This window comes from Mobula birostris, chromosome 1 (assembly GCF_030028105.1).
Source record: "Mobula birostris isolate sMobBir1 chromosome 1, sMobBir1.hap1, whole genome shotgun sequence".
Classification (NCBI taxonomy): Eukaryota; Metazoa; Chordata; class Chondrichthyes; order Myliobatiformes; family Myliobatidae; genus Mobula; species Mobula birostris.
The window spans coordinates 165,816,695-165,835,376 of record NC_092370.1 but is presented as its reverse complement, the minus strand read 5'-3'; the positions used below and the strand labels follow the sequence as shown (position 1 = coordinate 165,835,376).

General features: G+C 41.5%; 1 protein-coding gene across 1 annotated transcript in view; it reads right to left on the bottom strand.

Moving 5' to 3' along the window:
* Nucleotides 1-18,682, bottom strand: part of ppp1r14d (protein phosphatase 1 regulatory inhibitor subunit 14D) — a 53,132-nt gene that overhangs the window by 11,693 nt on the left and 22,757 nt on the right. The window lies entirely within an intron of this gene.

Genomic DNA, 18,682 nt, shown 5'->3' with positions numbered 1-18,682 from the left:
GTTTTCCATGGAGTGGAGCAGGTTACAGCCATGTATCTGAGGTATATATAATTACACAGAGTGGATGGAAAAAAAGAATCTCATATGAAGATGGATAAAATGAGAAGACATAGATGTAGAGTAAGAGTCATAGACTCAGTGGGGACCACAGAGAGTGGTGAGTACCTGAAATGCACTGCCTGAGAGAATGGTGTAAGCTGAGTTTCTAACATTAGCGAAATGTCTGGACATGAACTTAAATCACCTAGGCATAGAAGGTTATGGGTCAGGTGCCGGGAGCTGGGGTTAATACTGATGATGCACACTGGTTGGCGTTGAGATGTTTGGCCTAATGGTCTATTTCCAGGCTGTATGACTTGATGCAGGCTTAGGAATCTATTATATTTACTCACAATTCCGCTTTTTGGGGCCCCAGTTGTATTTGTTCTTAGATGTCTTTTAACCAGCACTGAACATTCTACCACCACAAAGCATTTCAGTCTCAACGGGAAGTGTCGTTAGTGAACTTAGATGCAAAGTCATCGTCAGGATCTTCCTCAGATGCCCACTTCCAGAAAGGCTCTCTGAACCATAGTGTAGACTCCCATCTACCTAGAGGCAGAGTAAACACAGCCCTCACTGTGAAACTATTTGAAGAGAATTGCGGGGACCACAGTGGTAGAGGGGCACAGCCGGTACAGCCACTGCCTCATAGCGCCTGTGAGCCAGGTTCAATCCTGACGTCCAGTGTTGTCTCTGTGGAGTTTGCATGCTCATCCTGTGACTGTGTGAGCTTCCTCTGGGAGCTCCAGTTTCCTCCCACATCCCAAAGACATGCAGGTTGATAGGTTAGTTGGCCATTGCCAATTGCCCTTAGTCTATGGTGAGCGGGAGAATCTGGGGCAGTTGATGGGAACATAGGGAAAATTAAAAATGAGATTAGTGTAAATGGATGGCTAATGAACAGTGCAGACTTGATGGGCCAAAAGGCCTTTTTTCTATGCTATGCCACTCTATAACTCTATGATTACTACACATAGGCCTTTTTCTACCTCACCAAAGCATTGCCTGGGAGGAATTGTAGAATGCCCACTTGAAATTTGAATACCCACAGAAATTTGTCTTCAACTCATATTTACTTCATGATGACAAACAATATCCATCAAATGGGTCATCAACAGAGCCAGTCTCAGTTCATACCGGTGTCAAACAGTACTGGCACTTCTTTCAATCAATCTCACTTCCAATAAACTTAGCTTTGCGTGGAGCTTTAGAACACAGGAGCAACTCTGAAGCTATGACAACTATACTCCAGAACCATCCTCAGTAATCATGTTGTAGTATACAGACAAAGTGCTTGTGTCTGCTCAGAGGACAAGTTCCAAGCTTTTGTTGACTTATTTACTTAAGGTTACAAGTGGATGGGCTTTGCAAAGACCCTTTACCAACTTGCCCCTGTTGTACAAAGCCAGCCTCGAACAAAGAAGTTTGCATTAAAACTCAGGAAGATCTGGACTACTTTGCATATCTCATCCCTCAGTGAAGGCAAATATTGATGATGAGATTTGACATCACTTTCACTGGGCCAACACAACCTTTGGTCAATTGGGATAAATATTGGTTTATCAGGCAGCTCTGATTCATTGGTATGTTTCTGAGACCTGGACTACCTCAAGCAGGCACATCAGGGCAATGGAGATATGTCCAAAGCTGATCTGGTATCCAGAAAATCACCAAATTAATTGAAAGGATAAATTAAAATGTCCTACATCCCCAGCACTAAGGCCCTCGTTCACTCTGTCAGCTCCACTGAGTAGACCATTTTCATCACTTGCCCAAAACCTGACACTCAGAACAGGCATCCAATCCAAGGAGCAAATTTAACATCCCCACTGACTCCTGGAAATCTTTGGTCCACGACCAAAGTAGAGTAGAAATATGATAAGTTAGCATTGTGGGCACATAACAGCTCCAAGAAAATGCAGGGGGAGTTCAATTCTTTGCAAATCAAGTCAGGCATCTTTATCCTATCTATGGAAGAGTCTGTGGTTCCCATTTTGACCTCATCAGTCCCCTGAGAACCCACAGAGATGGAATGAAAGCAAATCATCCTCAGTCCCAGGGGACTGGCAATGAAAAGGTTTCTGTATATATCCTGGGTTAGTTCACCCTGGGGAAGATATCTTCTCTGCATTGTGTTCATTCACAATGGATAGCATAGTGGGGAGAATTTACTTCTTTCATAGCTATGCAAAGCTGCTCACATACCTGGCAACCAATCCAGAGAATTCCTCTATATCCTCATAGTACACACCAATACATAAGAGCAATCACAAATTCCTGTCACTCCTGGGGCAATTTCCAGGACCATAACTAATCACTAGGTCCAGCCTCCCCAAGATAAACAACGAACAACTCACCTTAAAGACTCTGTAAACAGTTCCAACTCAGTGACCCTTCATCACAAAAACTTTTGTGCTGTTACATGTATAAACTTACCAGCTTTACAACCCATATAGTTAATGAATCATAAAGGGTGCTCGCTATGGTGTCAAGGTTTGAAAAGACAGCACTAAATACTAAACCATATTTTTTTTTCCATTCTGGTTATGTATTCTTCACTTGGATCAAGAATTTATGAAAGACCACAGATTTCTATGGTGGTGGTCGGAATTTGTTCAATAGATGTGTTTTGAATATTTTTCCACTGAGAGAAACATGTGAAAAAGGAGATCCAAAGGTCACTCAATTCAAACTGTACCTCTAATTCTATTTATCTGTGCTGTTATATTAAGGGTCAGGGCGGAGGGGGTGGTGCAATGCTCATTCAGGTCTGAATAGGAGCCCTACAGACCTGATGCATTGTAGCACCTGACCTTTTCCTAACCTTCTGTTTCCAAGTTGGAGTTCACAATTTATGACAACTAGAAGATTTAATTTAAGAGTTTTATTGGAATGGTATTAAAACTTGGACAGATACTGTTAATGTTCTTACCACAATTATACCTCACTTAAACTGTTCTTTACCATCACCTTTTCTTAAATTAATTAAGCTACTTTCAACTCACAAATCAGGATCTCAAGTAAAAATTGTATTCTTTTTGTCAAGGTTGCTCTGAAAGTCAGGTTGGGCAAAATGCATTTTCTCAAGTTGACTGATTGACGATTCCTCTGACTGCAGCCACCATAACTGACTTTGTCCAACCTTTATCCTCACAGTTCCATTATACCAGGCGTTCCTGTACTGTATGGATCTATTTCTTTTAGAGCAATGACTCCCCTTAGCACTAATTATTGACTGATAACCTATCCATGCACATTGATCTGCTCTCTCTCTCTCTCTGTCTCTGCAAAGTGAATGTACCAGTTAGCCTCACCTCTGCATGTCTGGTTATATTTAATCGATATGTAGTTGTACAGACAACAAATTGGTGACAAGTACAAACCCAAATATCAGTGAGTATCACCAACTGCATCAACAGTTATGACACAAAAGAATTCAGAGGAAGGCAAAGAGACAATGAGAGGAAAGAGTGAATCTTTGGCAGGTGGGAAGAGGTTCTCAAAGATTGACTTTTCACTAGCCTATCTACACATGGAAATCGAGGAGTCAAGCAGGATGTTCCTCGCTATCAATACTCACAAGGGACTTTTCTAGTATAATCGTCTTAACCTTGATGTCATGAAGAAAAATGGCGTCAGACATCAGATCCTGACCAACCAGCAATGAACAGGTTAGCTTGAAAGCTTTATCTGAACCTTCAAGAAGTCCATTAAAACTATGGACAAGGGGGGCATTTCTCTACAGCACAAGGTGGACAACTTCCTTTTTGGCTATCGGAACTCTATTCATGCGACGACAAATTAAACGCCTGCAATGCTGTTCATGAGCAGGAACCTGAGATCTCGCATAAACCTCCTGAAAGCCGATCTACGGAGGGAAGTGCAGAATGAACAGTTGCTAACTAAATCAGCAAGAAGCTTCAGGGTTGGGCAGGAAGTCCTAGCGTGTGATTACCGAGTAGACAAGTGGACACCTGATTAGATAGCTACAAAAACCGGACCACTCATGTACACAGTGGATGCTGGAGATCATACATGGAGACATCATGTGGACCAGGTACTGGATGCTCAGCTGAAGAACGCACCTGAGTCAACTGCATCCAACAAGGTGGATATAATATGGCCACCGGACTTGCCTCTCAGTGACAATCAAGTCACTGATAGCAACATGACACCTGCAACAGAGAAAGTTGTCTTTGACACGTCACTGGCCAAACCTGATGCCGCTCCGCTGGTCCAAAGGCACGATCCTGAAAGAAACACGTAACGCTCAGCTATATCAGCTCGTATATATCTAGGGGAAATCCCGTCTGGCGCCCGCCTGGACGCTTCCGGTTGTGTCAGTTGCTGTAACACTGCCACCCAAATCAGTTTCAAACATCAATCGTCAGCCAGCACACACAGTACGTTTTACCAAGTACACTTTATAGATATTACTAAGTCTATGAAATTAATATAAATTCAATACAGAAAAAGGGAATGGAAAAGGCGCCAGACTTATCGAAGTTCAAGTTCTTCGTGCACAAATTGGAGCTCAGGAATTTCTTCGGGACCACCCTGACCCAGTCAACTCACGGCTCGGGACCACCCGGAGTGATTGACCGACACCTTCCTGCACGTCTGGTGTCCTCCAGGTCTCTCGTCCAACTCTCTGCCAAAGACCCCTCGTTTCCAGTCATATGAGACAGCATTATCACCCCAAGAAAGAATAACGTGGACACTGATTGGCTAATAGCACCCTGCTGTCTGTATTAACTCAAGCAAATGTCTAGCTGGAGACTTTCTCAGCACTTAACAAAACATAGAAGCCATTTTAATCCACATACGCAGCAGTTTAGAAGATTAACATAACAAAGAAGCCATTTTAAATTTAACATAACAAAGAAGAAACCTCATACAAACAGAACGCCACCCAAAAGACTGAATCTTTAGTACAGTGAAGTTAATTATGGACTGTGATTGTGAAAGCATGTTTACTTGAGTATGGGTTGTCAAAGGGAAATAAAATATTTTGTTACATATACAGTTTTATGTTACATTATTCTAAAGGGGAAGGAAATGTAATGTATGGATCTATTTCTCTTAGTGCAATAACTCCCCTTAGCACTAACTATTGACTGGTAACTTACCCTTGCACATTGATCTGCTCTCACTCTCTCTCTCTCTCTCCGCAAAGTGAGTATACCAGTTAACTTCACCTCCGCGTGCGTGCTTTTATTTAATTGATATGTGGTTGTACAGACACAACAGTTCCCAACCTTTTTTTTTGCCATGGACCAATACCATTAAGCAAGGGATCTGTGGACCCCAGGTTGGGAACTGCTGCATTATATAGACATGCAATCAACTCTCTGCATTGAGCCTCCGCTGTTCTGCTTTCAATTTTGTGTGCCTTTACTATTATCTGCAGCTATACACCTAGGTAATTATTCTGAATAAAAAGTGCATCTCCAGCAAGGTTTTAATTCATCAGTCAATATTTTCCTCAATTCTGGGAGTAACAAGATTCTTGTTTATTAAATATGGGTATACTTTTCTTCTGAAAGTTTTATTTTTCTGTTTAGTTTCAGGACAATAACATTGCATGACCTGATCTAATAATAATAATCATAATAATAATAAGTTCTTTTTTGATTGCACGTGGGGAAAGTCTTTTGTTACAGCTGCAACGTTTTTTAAAAAGTTAGCAGTGTGCAGACTTAACTAATAAAGTACAGAATAACTTACACAATAATAATTTACCAATGTGCAATAATAATGTATGAAATAATAAAACAGAGACTATTGTACTGTGATGTGTGTTCTGTTGCACAGAGGTGAACTGCTGTACATGCTGCTTTTATGATCTATCTTCCCTTGGTTCTGAATCTGCAACAGAATCTGACATTACACTTTATGTAGTTTTCTGAACTCTTTAATATTTTAAGGTTACTATGTATTCCCTAACAATTTTCTATACATGAGGATTGCAACCCTAGTTACAACATGGCAGCCTCATAATTTAACCCAAAGTACTCCTAGTGGGATCTGACCAACTTCATAACTATGGCCTAATTTCCCACCCCAGAAGATCACGGTCAACCTTCAATCTCCAAGATGCCACCAAGGTGGTTTTTGATTGTGCTTTTGTATTCATGTACTAATGAGACAGCTCTGTGTTTTGGGATGTACTGACTTTCTGGTGGGACGTTAATGAGAGGACAGTGTGTGCTCTCATCAACAGGTGTAAAAATGTCACGGCACTGTTACAGAGAAAGACTGAGAGGAATTCTCTTGGATCAACCAATGTTTACCCTCAAATATGTACGTTTGTATGATCAGAACAGACGTGTCTAAAAACTAATGCTGTATCTCAAGTGTAATCATACTTACCACAATGGAAACAGAGTCAATTTGCCAATACAATAATAACCAGATTATCTGTTTTTGGTGAAGTAAGGAGATAATGTTGAACAGAAACACAAATAGAACTATCCTCTTCCTCAAGTAGCATCATGCCTTAGAGTTGGCCTTTCTGTCAGATCAGCATTTCCCTCTGTTTGTACTGTGTGTATCAGCCTGGATTATTTGACATTTAAGTCTTAAAGGTGGGCTTGATACATTGATCTTCTAACTCAAGGGAGAAAGAATTTGTGTGTCACCACTAATAAGGATCAGGCACAAGAAAGTAGGGACCAACCTTCCAGGTTATCCAACTAATAAAAATCAGTTTCTAGGATTGTGCTGGAGAAAAATCCTGTGAACATTAAATAAGCACTTTCTTCAGTCTAAATATTTGATGTTTATTAAAGCTATTGTCCAAATGGCTGTCTGATTGGCACTCAAGAATCAGCTAATAAACTACAAAATGTCTGTTTCGCAATTACCCTGGAGACGAGGGGCTCCAAAAACAACCGAGGGAGTTTCAATGAGGAGTCATTAGAGCTAAAATCATGTGACAAAACCTTCAAGATTATGCTAAGTATTGCTAGTATTCCTACACAAGAGGGTCGGCAAAGAAAGTCATAAACACACTGAGTTGGCAACGGTGGCTACCTTTACCTAATAGTTAACGTATTCATAATAGTATAATCAGTGAACTGCTGCATTTGATTGATAAAATGAGGTGGGGAAGGGAGATAAGGCACTGATAGAACAAAGAATGATTGAAATCATCTGGGACATCATTGGGAGATTATTGCCCTACTACTTTATTAAAGATTGATTAGAGAGACAGACATGAATGTATCCACAAAGACCACATAGCACTCAAGGCATCACCATCAATAAGCAGGAAGTGATCAGTCAACATTGTCAAGCCTCACTAAAGAGACCAGGAAATAATTGCACATTAAGCAGGCTCATTAATAGTAAAAATCATCTCCATGATAATATTAGTTTAAAGTTGAAAATGTAAAAACATTTTCATCTCTTTCAAAATCCATAAATGGTACAGAATTATAGATGCTGGGGAGTGAGTACCATGTTAAGATTTAACTGCCTGATGCAAGTAACTTAGATATCTGAGACAGAGTTTTTGGTTGGAACTTGGTAATCAAAGATGCCAAGTTGCATTTTGTACATTTTGAATATCATACACTTGATATCTGCAAAATAATTCAACTAGTAAAAATTTCAAAGGCAAAGTAATTGTCCAAAGCACAAAACCATATTTCCAAACATAACAAGATATAATTCAACAATTTTGGAGTTTCACAATAATGGTTATGTTTCTGGAGTAGTAATAAAGGCTCAGAGTCATAGTGTCACAGAGCAACACAACACACATACAGGGCCTTCTGCCCAGTGAGTCTGTATTGACCACGATGCCCACCGAGTTAGTCCCAATATCCTGTGTTCAGCCTGTAACCCTCTAAGGTCGTCCCCTCCATGTTGCTATCCAAGTGCTTTTTAGATGAGACTATTATATTTGCCTTAACCACTTTGTTCCATATACTCACCACCCTGTGTGTGAAGTTGCCCCCATTTCCTTTTCTAAATTCCTCTCACCCCAAAATCTATACCTCTAGTTTTGGACTCCCCTACTATGGGGAAAAGGCCGCATTATCTCGCCTTATATATGTACCTCATAATTTTAAACATTTCTATAATGTTACCTTTTATTCTCCCACATTCCAAGGATGCTGCCTGGCTTCCTCCAGCATTTTGTGTGTATTGTTTTGGATTTCCAGCATCTGCAGATTTTCTTGTGTTTGTGATACACCAAGTATGTAATATAACTGTAACATAATGTCCCAACTCCTATACTCAGTGCCTTGACTGTTGAAGGCCAAAGTGCCTGTAAGCAGATGAATCACAAGGTTTACAATAAGATTGTATACAAGGTTGTATACATACTTTGATAATAAATGTACTTTAAACTTTGACTTTGTACTACTAATAGACAATAGGTGCAGGAGTAGGCCATTCGGCCCTTTGAGCCAGCACCACCATTCACTGTGATCATGGCTGATCATCCACAATCAGTAACCCGTTCCTGCCTTCTCCCCATATCCCTTGACTCCGCTATCACTAAGAGCTCTATCTAACTCTTTCTTGAAAGCATCCAGAGAATTGGCCTCCACTGCCTTCTGAGGCAGAGCATTCCACAGATCCACAACTCCCTGGGTGAAAAAGTTTTTCCTCAACTCCATTCTAAATGGCCTACCCCTTATTCTCAAATTGTGGCCTCTGGTTCTGGACTCCCCCAACATCGGGTACATGTTTCCTGCCTCTAGCATGTCCAATCCCTTAATAATCTTATATGTTTCAATCAGATCCCCTCTCATCCTTCTAAATTCCAGTGTATACAAGCCCAGTGGCTCCAATCTTTCAACATATGGTAGTCCCGCCATCCCGGGAATTAACCTCGTGAATCTCCACTGCACTCCCTCAATAGCAAAATGTCCTTCCTCAAATTTGGAGACCAAAACTGTACACAATACTCCAGGTGTGGTCTCACCAGGGCCCTGTACAACTGCAGAAGGACCTCTTGCTCCTATACTCAACCCCCCTTGTTATGAAGGCCAACTAAGCCCCTCTGTTCCATTACATTCCCTAGTGCTCTGCCATTCATAGGATAAATCCTACATGGGTTTGACTTTCCAAAATGTACTACCTCACACTAATCTCTATGGATTTCCATTTGTCACTTCTTGGCCCAATTCTTTGTCTGATCAGGATGACCCAATTCCCTAAATGATCAAAATGCATTATCTCACACTTATCTCTATGGAAATCCACTTGTCACTCTTTGGCCCAATCTCCTAACTGATCAGATCCCCCTGTAATTTAGGATAATCTTCTTCACTATCAACACCATCCCCTAAATTTTGTGTCCTCCACAAACGCATTGAACAAACCTTGTACATATGCATCCAAATTATTTACGTAAATAACAAAATACAATGGCTCCAATGCTGAACGCAGTGGGCATACCTCTACACACTAGCCTCTATTCTAAGAAACAGCCTTCAGCCATCACCTCCAAGCCAATTTTGAATCCACCCTACTAGCTCTCCATGAATTCCACAGGACCTAACATTCCAGACCAGCCTAGCATGCAGGACTGAGGTACAGACAGGCAACATTCACTACCCTCCCATCATTTTGCTCTTTGGTTACCTCTTCAAAAAAAAACTCAAAAAAAATGTCAAGCACGACTTTCCTTGCATAAAGCCATACTCCAGATAAACTCTATCCATCCAGCGCCAATACATCCTTCCCTCCAGATACTTCCCCATTAATGATATCGGGATGATTGGCCTGTAGTTCACTGGCCTGCTCTTGCTACCTGTCTTAAGCAATGGAAAAGCAGTAGCCACCTTCCAGTCTTCGGGAACTTCACAGTGACTAGCAATAAAACAAAGGGCCTCTACAATTTCTTAATTAGTCTCTCAAAAAAAAAGCCAAGAATCCGCTCTGTCAAGCCCTAGTGATATTTCCAACTTAATGAGCTGTAAGACTGCAAATACATCCTCCTTGGTAATATGAATGTCTCCAAAACATTACCACTTGTTTTCCTTATCTCAACAGCCACCATGATTTTCTCCTCTGTAAGCAGTGAGGAAAAATACTCATTAAGTATCCTCCCCCCCCAGTCTCTGCAGCTCAAGACATAGGCAACCCTGCTAATTTCTATGGGGCCTCTCTCTCCCCAGCCTCCCTTTTACTTTTAATATAGCTATAGAACCTCCTGAGTTTTCCTTAAACCTACCTTGCAGATCCATCTCAAATCCCGAATTTGCCCTCCTGATTTCACACTTAAGATATTATTAATTTTTTTATGGTCAGCAGGGGTTCACTCATCCCTGATTTCTAAATGCAATACATGTTTCCTTTTTCTTGAACAGAGGCTTAATATCTTTTATCAGTCAAAGTTCACTAAGCTTGCCATGTTTAGCCTTCACCTGAACAGGAGCATACTGCTCCTGGACATTGGATATCACACTCTTCAAACCCTCCCACTAACCATTCATTTCTTTTCAGCTTCAAGCAGGCTTACCCAAGCAACACACACAAAATGGTAGTGGAGCTCAGCAGACCAGGCAGCATCTATGGAAAACAGTAAACAGTTGGTGTCTCAGGGCGAGATCTGAAACCTCCACTATTATTCCTACCATGGCAGCTGGGAAATTTATAATTTCTAGAATATTTAACAATGATCATAGAGATCACAGAGCTCCCAGACCAGGGTATCAACTCAACTGGTTTTCTGGTTCCTCACTGGGGAAGGAAATTTGATGTCCTTACCCAGTCTGCACCCATATCCAACAAGAGTCTAATGTCAGGTTTGTCCCCTATTTCCTCTTCCTCTCTTACCTCTAAGAAATTAAGGCCAATTGCATGCACCCTACTTTTCCCCTTGATTCCAAAGCTAACCCTGGAACTCTTCTAGATGATGTTACATGGTATCACAGCAATTATAGTGGAGGAGTTGATTTATTTTCAAAGTTTAAAGTTAATTTATTATCAAAGTACATACACACATGTCACCATATACAATCCTGTGATTCATTTTCTTGTAGGCATATTCAATAAATCCATAACAGAATAATAACTATAATAGAATCAATGAAAGACCGCACCAACTTGGGTATTCACCAGTGTGAAAAGACAAGAAACTGTGTCATCATAAAGAGAAAGAGTTGATAATGATAAAGTAATAAGCAGCAGCTATTAAGAACATGAGATGAAGAATCTCTGAAAGTGAGTCCAAAGGTAGTGGGAACACCTCAATGATGGGACAAGTGAAATTGACTGAAGCTATTCCTTTTGGTTCAAGAGCCTGATGGTTGAAGGGTAATACCTGTTCCTGAACCTGGTGGTGTGAGTCCTGAAGCCTGGTGTGAATACCTTCTTCCTAATGACAGCAGCAAGAACAGAGTGTGTTCTGGGTGGTGGGGTTCCTGATGATTGATGCTGCTTTCCTGCAACAACACTTTGTGTAGATGTGCTCAATGGTGGGGAGGGCTTTACCCATGCCAACTGCACCAAATCCACTACTTTTTGCAGGATTTTCCATTCAAGGGCATTGGTGTTTTCATACCAGCTTTTGCAGCATCTTTTGTTCCATCGCTCTTCCGGAAAGGAAACTTATTGAATATCCCATTTCATTACTAGATTATGGAGGGAGGGAAACTGTCAGACACTACTGATGTTCCTCAGATTTAACATAATAGCAGATTAAGGGCCTGTTTTGTGGCTTGATTTTGCACATTAGCATCCAACAAGTGCCCTTAACAGCTCCCTCTGAGACAGCAGAGCTTAGAGTTGGATATCTGAATTAATAATCCAAAAAGTGTAACTTGAAATCTCACTGTCCCAGTTTTAGAATTATAGTGAAAGTGAACACTGAACTGTAAAACCAGCGCTCTATCACCGGCCAGTACACAGCCAGTCTTTATATGGAATTGCAACATGTTATGTTGCCCGAAGTGACTCAGCAAACTACTGCCACTTAATTGGATTAAACCAGTAGTTCAAGAAAGACCAACGCCAAACTTCCAGGCAAACAGGGATGGGCAATAAATAGCTGCCCTTAAAGCAAGCAGTTTGATGAAAACCTTGTACTGATACTAGCCATGCCCTGGATTGTTACAGGTTGTGACAGCCGCTGGTGACATCATCACTTGTCATCTGATGGGAAGAACTGAGGGACTCTGTATTCACCGAAAAGAAAAATGCCCATTCAATATCGATTTCACACAGACTGCTTTCAATTCAGAGGGCAACACTGTTACCAGGAAGCTTTGTAGAAAGAAGCTTTGTTTTGATAAATTAACCCACCGAAGTGCGGAGTGGGATTAAGCATGAAGGAAGGAACCAGGCTGCGACAGGATGCAAAGTGTCTCAAAGTGTTTTGCGGAGATTGGCTTGGTTTACGTTTAAGATGCTAGGCTTCCACCATGGGTTCACAGCTCAATTTGGGAAATAAATACGAAGAACAACTTGATACAGTACTTCCTCTGCAGTGATACAATGGAAGGAGAGCAAGAGAATTTCCCCAGTGTCCCAATGATCACCACCCAAACACATGATCTAATCATTACTATTATGGTGCATTTATCGCATTTCTTAAAGTTTAGCAATGAATGCACTTGAAAGAAAAATGCTTAGCTAATTGTGAAGTTACTTGAGAGCCTTGAAGACACAAAAGTTTAAACACAAGAAAATCTGCAAATGCTGGAAATCCAAAGCAACACATGCAAAATGCTGGAGGAACTCGACAGGTCAGGCAGCATCTATGGAAATGAATAAACAGTCCATGTTTTGGGCCAAGACCCTTCTCCAGGACTGGAAAGGAAGAGGGAAGATGCCAGAATGGAAAGGTGGTGGGAGGGGAAGGAGGATAGCAGGAAGGTGACAGGTGAAGCCAGGTGGGTGGGAAAGTTAAAGGGCTGGAGAAGAAGGAATCTGATAGGAGAGGAGAGTGGACCATGGGAGAAAGAGAAGGAGGGGGTGGAGGGGGAGCTGATAGGCAGGTGAGAAGAGGTAAGAAGCCAGAGTAGCAAATAGAAGAATAGGGAAGGAGGAGTGAAAAATATTTACCAGAAGGAGAAAATAATGTTCATGCCATTGGATTGGACACTCCCAGGCAGAATACCAGGTGTTGCTCATGCACCGAGTGTGGCCTCATCATGGCACAAGAGGAGGCCATGGACCCACATGTCAGAATGGGAATAGCAACCTAAGATAAAATAGGTGGCCATTGGGAAACTCTGTTTTTGGCAGATATAATGGAGGTGCTTGTCAAAGTGGTTCCCCAAGTCTCACTAATGTAGAGGGGGCCACAGCAGGAGCATCAGACACAACAGACAACCTGAACAGATTCACAGGTGAAGTGCTGCTTACCTAGACAAACTGTTTGGGGCCTTGAGTAGAGGTGAATGGGGCAGGTGTAGCATTTCTGTCACTTGCAGGGTCACATGCCAGGAGGGAGATTAGTGGCGAGGGATGAATGGACAAGAGAATCATGGAGGGAGAAATCCCAGTGGAAAACAGAGAGTGATGGGGTGGAGAAAAAGATGTGTTTGGTGGTAGGATGGCAGATGCTGTGGAGAATGATATGTTGGATGTGAAGGCTCATGGAGTGTTAGGTTAGGACAAGAGGAACTCTAGCACTGTTAAGGCAGTGAGAAGATGGAGTGAGCGTGGATGTCTGGGAAATAGAGGGGACACAAGAGCTGTTGTAAAAAGGTAAGTCTCCCATTTTATGGGAAATATCAAGGTCTAAAATATCAAGGTGAAAAAACATAGCAGGAAGCTGGGAGTCTCATCTCTGGAATGAATGGTTATGCAGATATGGGTCAAACAGTGTGCAAGCTGAGTGTAATGACTTCACCCTGCACTAGAGGCAGCAGAGATCCAAAATACTGTAACTAATGGACAATACAAAGGGAAAATTAAACTGCCAGACGTCCTCAGTGGGTCAGGCAGCACCTATGGAGGCAAATATTTGGTCAAAATATTGATTCGAAACCCTGCATCACACAATCCTGATGCAGGACCCCTACCATCTCTTTTGCCTCCACAGACATTACCAGCAGAGATGCTGCTTGACCCACTGAAATCATTTTTTTTTGCTCCATATTCCAGCATCTGCAGACTCTTCTGTCTCTGGAAAATTAAAAAAAAAATTGTAAGTAAAAGTGGGATTTGTAATCCTTCTTTAAAAATTGTGATTAAGGAATTGAGATTCCTTTGCTTCAGAATTGAGATTCCAGTGCTTTTCCATTGTTTAAGCCAGGTAGCAAGAGCAAGCCTGTGAACTACAGGCCAATCACCCCGACATCATTAATGGGGAAATTTCTGGAGGGAAGGATGTTATCGGCGTTGGATGGATAGAGTTTATCAGGAGTATGGCTTTATGCAAGGAAAGTCATGCTTGACATTTTTTGAGACTTTCTGAAGCAAAGGAAAAACTGAGAGACTGAAGATTAGAGGAGCAAGGGAGAGCCCTCCAAGTATTTATCCAATTCTTCTTTGAAACATTATTGAAATTGTTTCTATCACAGTTTCAGGCAGTGTAAAGAAGCATTTTGTTTAGCTGCATCTGTGTCTTTTGCCAAATGCAACAACAATTATCCACCATTTTCCTGGATAAATCTACCCATGTCCTCTGGTTAGTGACCCTCCAGCTTAGTGGGACAGTTGTAAATTCCTCCTAATTTTAGAACATTTGGAAATAATTAAGATTTACTCACCCGGGGAGTTGAAGTGAATTGTGAATTAGCTTCTATTTTAAGCCTTTGCATTGCATATAAGGAGATCAAATTCACCTGGCAGCATACCAAGGTGAACAGAATTAGAACAGAAACAAAAGAGATTCTACAGATGCTGGAATTCCTGAACAACACATACACACACAAAATGCTGGAGGAACTCAGCACGTCAAGCAGTATCTAAAAGCTAGCAGTGAATTGCTGGATTGAATGTCACCTCTTATGTACACCAGAGCAAGTTGTATTAATTTAATAGTTTAAAGTGTTGTCATTTCCACACATGCTGCCTAACCTGCTGAGTTCCTCCATTTGTACTAGCCTGCTGCATTGTCTGGTCACATAATCTCAATCTGTATTCCATCAAAGATTTCCTTAGCTTGAAAGCCCATAACCTTCCGCAGAGAATGCACCTTGCTCCCCGTTGTGGTGAAATTGGCACACCCACAACCCAGCAAGACTGGGGGTGTCCCCACGTGTAATGCCTTTCCTGGGGAGGAGTGGTTAAGTGCAACTATTGCCATTTAGGGCAGTAGATTTAAAGAGGGCACAGTGCCTGTTTTGAGAAGATTAGATGAAGATACCAAAGAGCCTCTGTGTTATGAGGGCTTAGATGATAGGTTAAGGGTCTTAAGAGTCTCAGATCAGTCAAAGCAGACTTGGGGGCCAGCAATCTGCTCTGACCATCACCTACCCATTTTTACTCTAATCCTACACTAACCTACTCTATTCTTCCACATTGTCATCAATTCCTCCTAGATTCTACTACTTATTAGCATTGTAGAGGTAATTTACAGTGGCCAATTAACCTACTTGCTCATTTTTGGGATTTGGGAAGAAACCAGAGTATCTGGAGGAAATCCATGCAGTCACAGGGAGGTGGTCAGCGTACACAGCATACTAGAGATCAAGCACAAACCCAGGGTGCTAGTAGATACAATGCCGTGCCACCACATCAATGCCACGGTGCCATTTCTGTGCCACAAGGAAAGTTATAATGAAGGGCAAGTCACTGAGTATGAGTTCTACAAGAGAGTTTCATAGAAAGTAAGATATAAAGTAGGAATTTCCTCCGGAGATTCGGCATGTCATCAAAAACCTTGGCAAACTGATGTGTGGTGGAAAGCATGGTAACTAGTTGCATTACGGCCTGGTATGGGAACAACAATGCCTTTGAGCAGAAAATCCTACAAAAGGTAGTGGATTTGGCCCTTTTCACCACGGGTTAAACTCTCCCAACCATTGAGCACATCTACATGAAACATTGCTGTAGAAAAGCAATATCCATCATCAAAGATCCTCACCACCTGGGCCATGCTCTATTCTTGCTGTTGCCATTAGATAGATGTTACAGGCACCTCAGGACTCACACCATCAGGTTCAAGAACAGTTACTACCCCTCAACCATCAGGCTCTTGAACCAAAGGGGATAACTACACTCACTTAAGAACTCTTTTATCTTGTTATTTCATGCTTGTTATTTGTTGCTATTTATTTATTATCTGCATTTGCAGTTTGTTTAGCATTTACTGTTCCTGATGTTTACAGTTTACAGATCCTGTTTACAGTTACTACTCTATAGATTTGTTAAGTATGCCTGCAGAAAAACAATTTCAGGACTGTACGTGGCGACATGTATGTACTCTGATAAATTTTACCTGTACTTTGAATTTTGAACTTTGAAGGAATTAGAACAAACATGTGTTATGGATCAGGTCAATGGGCGCCAAAGGTGTTAGAGTGATTTTTGGGTTTAGGTTATTTACATTTAGCAAATGACTTTGGTTACCAGTCTTCTGCCTTTGAATATGTATTGTGAATTTGATTTGGAACAATAGATTCCTAAAAGCTGTGGGTCCCAGTCCAGACGATGCTGGCGTCTGTGGGATGGATGCAAATCAGGAGGCGTGAAGTTTGTATGTAGTTTCAAAAGAAAGCATTGTCGATACTCTCTAAATATGGAATTATCCTTTGTGTTTAGCACATGAATATCAAGCCCCACGTTGGGCCAGCAGATTTTTCCACTGAAAGCGTCTTCATATGATGCCTCCTGTACCTTGTTTCGTCAAATAAAGAAGCTGCTTTGTATCTACCAGTAATTTTCTCCACGGACTTCATTCACTCAACAACAAAGGGGACAGCACTCCAATGGTTACCTCATACAAAAGAAAGCAGTTGTAATTACCAGATTTCAATCATCCTAGCCTCGCCAGGTCATCATACTGCAGCATAGCGGTGTCCTAAACTCAAATATTTCCATCTTCCTTTCAACATAAGTCAGATGTTTGGTGATGATTGCACAACTTTGAATTCCATTTGCTTCTCTTCATAAAATAAAGCAGCCCTTCACTGCAACCATGAAAACCTAGACAACATTCAGGCATGGAATGATTAGTAGCAAGAAAAAAAATGAGAAATTTGAGCTCAGGAACATCTAAGAATTAATGTGCAGATGAAGCAAGTGGTATGCTGGACTTCATTGAAAAAGGATTTGAATCTAAGAATAATGACACCTTACTGAAATTAAGAGACCTGCTAAGAGGTCTCCCTATCCAAAGACATGTTGTTATCAGGTTTAGCTAGAAACAGGGTCAGAGACTCAAACTAAAGAGCAGCCATTCAGATCTGAGATGAAATTAAATTAACTCATGCAGAAAGCAATGGATATTTGGATTATCTACTCAAGTGGAAGCTCAGTTGCTGAATAGATTTAAAAAAGAGGTTGACTTTTGGATGTTAAAATAAATCATGTTTCATGGGGGGTTAGTGCAGGCAAAAGATCAGTCATGAAATTGAAAAACAAAGCAGACAGGAGGCACAAAATGGGCGACTCCTGCTTCTTTTTCTTGTGTCCTTAAATGCCACAGAAGAGTCAGCCAATAACATTTCCAATAACTATCTAACCATCTAGCCTCAGCATACAATGGCTTTTACCATTGGGAATCCTCCAGTATCCCAGGGATCCCCACTGGTCAGAAACTCAACTGGATCAGGCACATAAGTACTAGACCAAAATACAGCCCAGAGACTGGGTATCCTGCAACAAGTGGCTCACCTTCTAACGACACAAAGCTTTCCCGCCTTCACAGGCGCAAGTCAAGAATACACTGACATATCCTACATTTGGCTGGATGCAGAACAACAATATTCAAAAAAGCTCAACATCGTCCAGGAGAAGGCAGTCCATGAGATGCTCTGACCCTAAATATTAATTGCTTCCACCACTGGCACGCAGTGGCTGCGGTATGCAGCATCTACAACATGTACAGTGGTTAATCATGAGGCTGCTCACAACATCTACTAAATGCATGACCTCTCCAGCAACAGGTACAAGAACCGCGTGTGCATGGAATTGCCACCACCTGCAGGTACCTCTGCAAGTCTTACATCTTCCTGATTCAGAAATACAGCTTCATCCTTCATTACACTGTGTTTAAATCCCCTAGTACTCTGAGAGTGGAAGAATTAAAAGGATTATAGTGCTTCAAGGGAAGTGCTCACTGCCTCCTTCTCAAGAGCAGTTAGGGATGGGGATGACTGTGGTCCTAGGTATCCCATAATTGAAAGGATAACTTTTTTGTCTCAGAGATTTTAAACACAGATGTTCCCCCTCCCCCAATGGGGATGTTTCTTATCTGGAATAATCTATCAGTGGAAGTAGGACAGACAGATACAATTATGATGTTTAAAGGTATACCTAGAGATTTTGTGAGCTGCATGCAAAAATGCCATCGCGTATCGCCAATGCCATCTTTGAAAAGGTATATAGATAGGAAAGGCATAAAGGGATCTGGGGAAATGGTTAGCAATGCTAAACACAACTGTCAGCATGGATGAGGTGGGGTGACAAGGCTCATTTCTGTGCAGTACGTCTCTGTAATTTTATGATCCGATGAGCTGCAGCGATATTGAGGCAGCGTCACAGGGGAGTAATACAACCC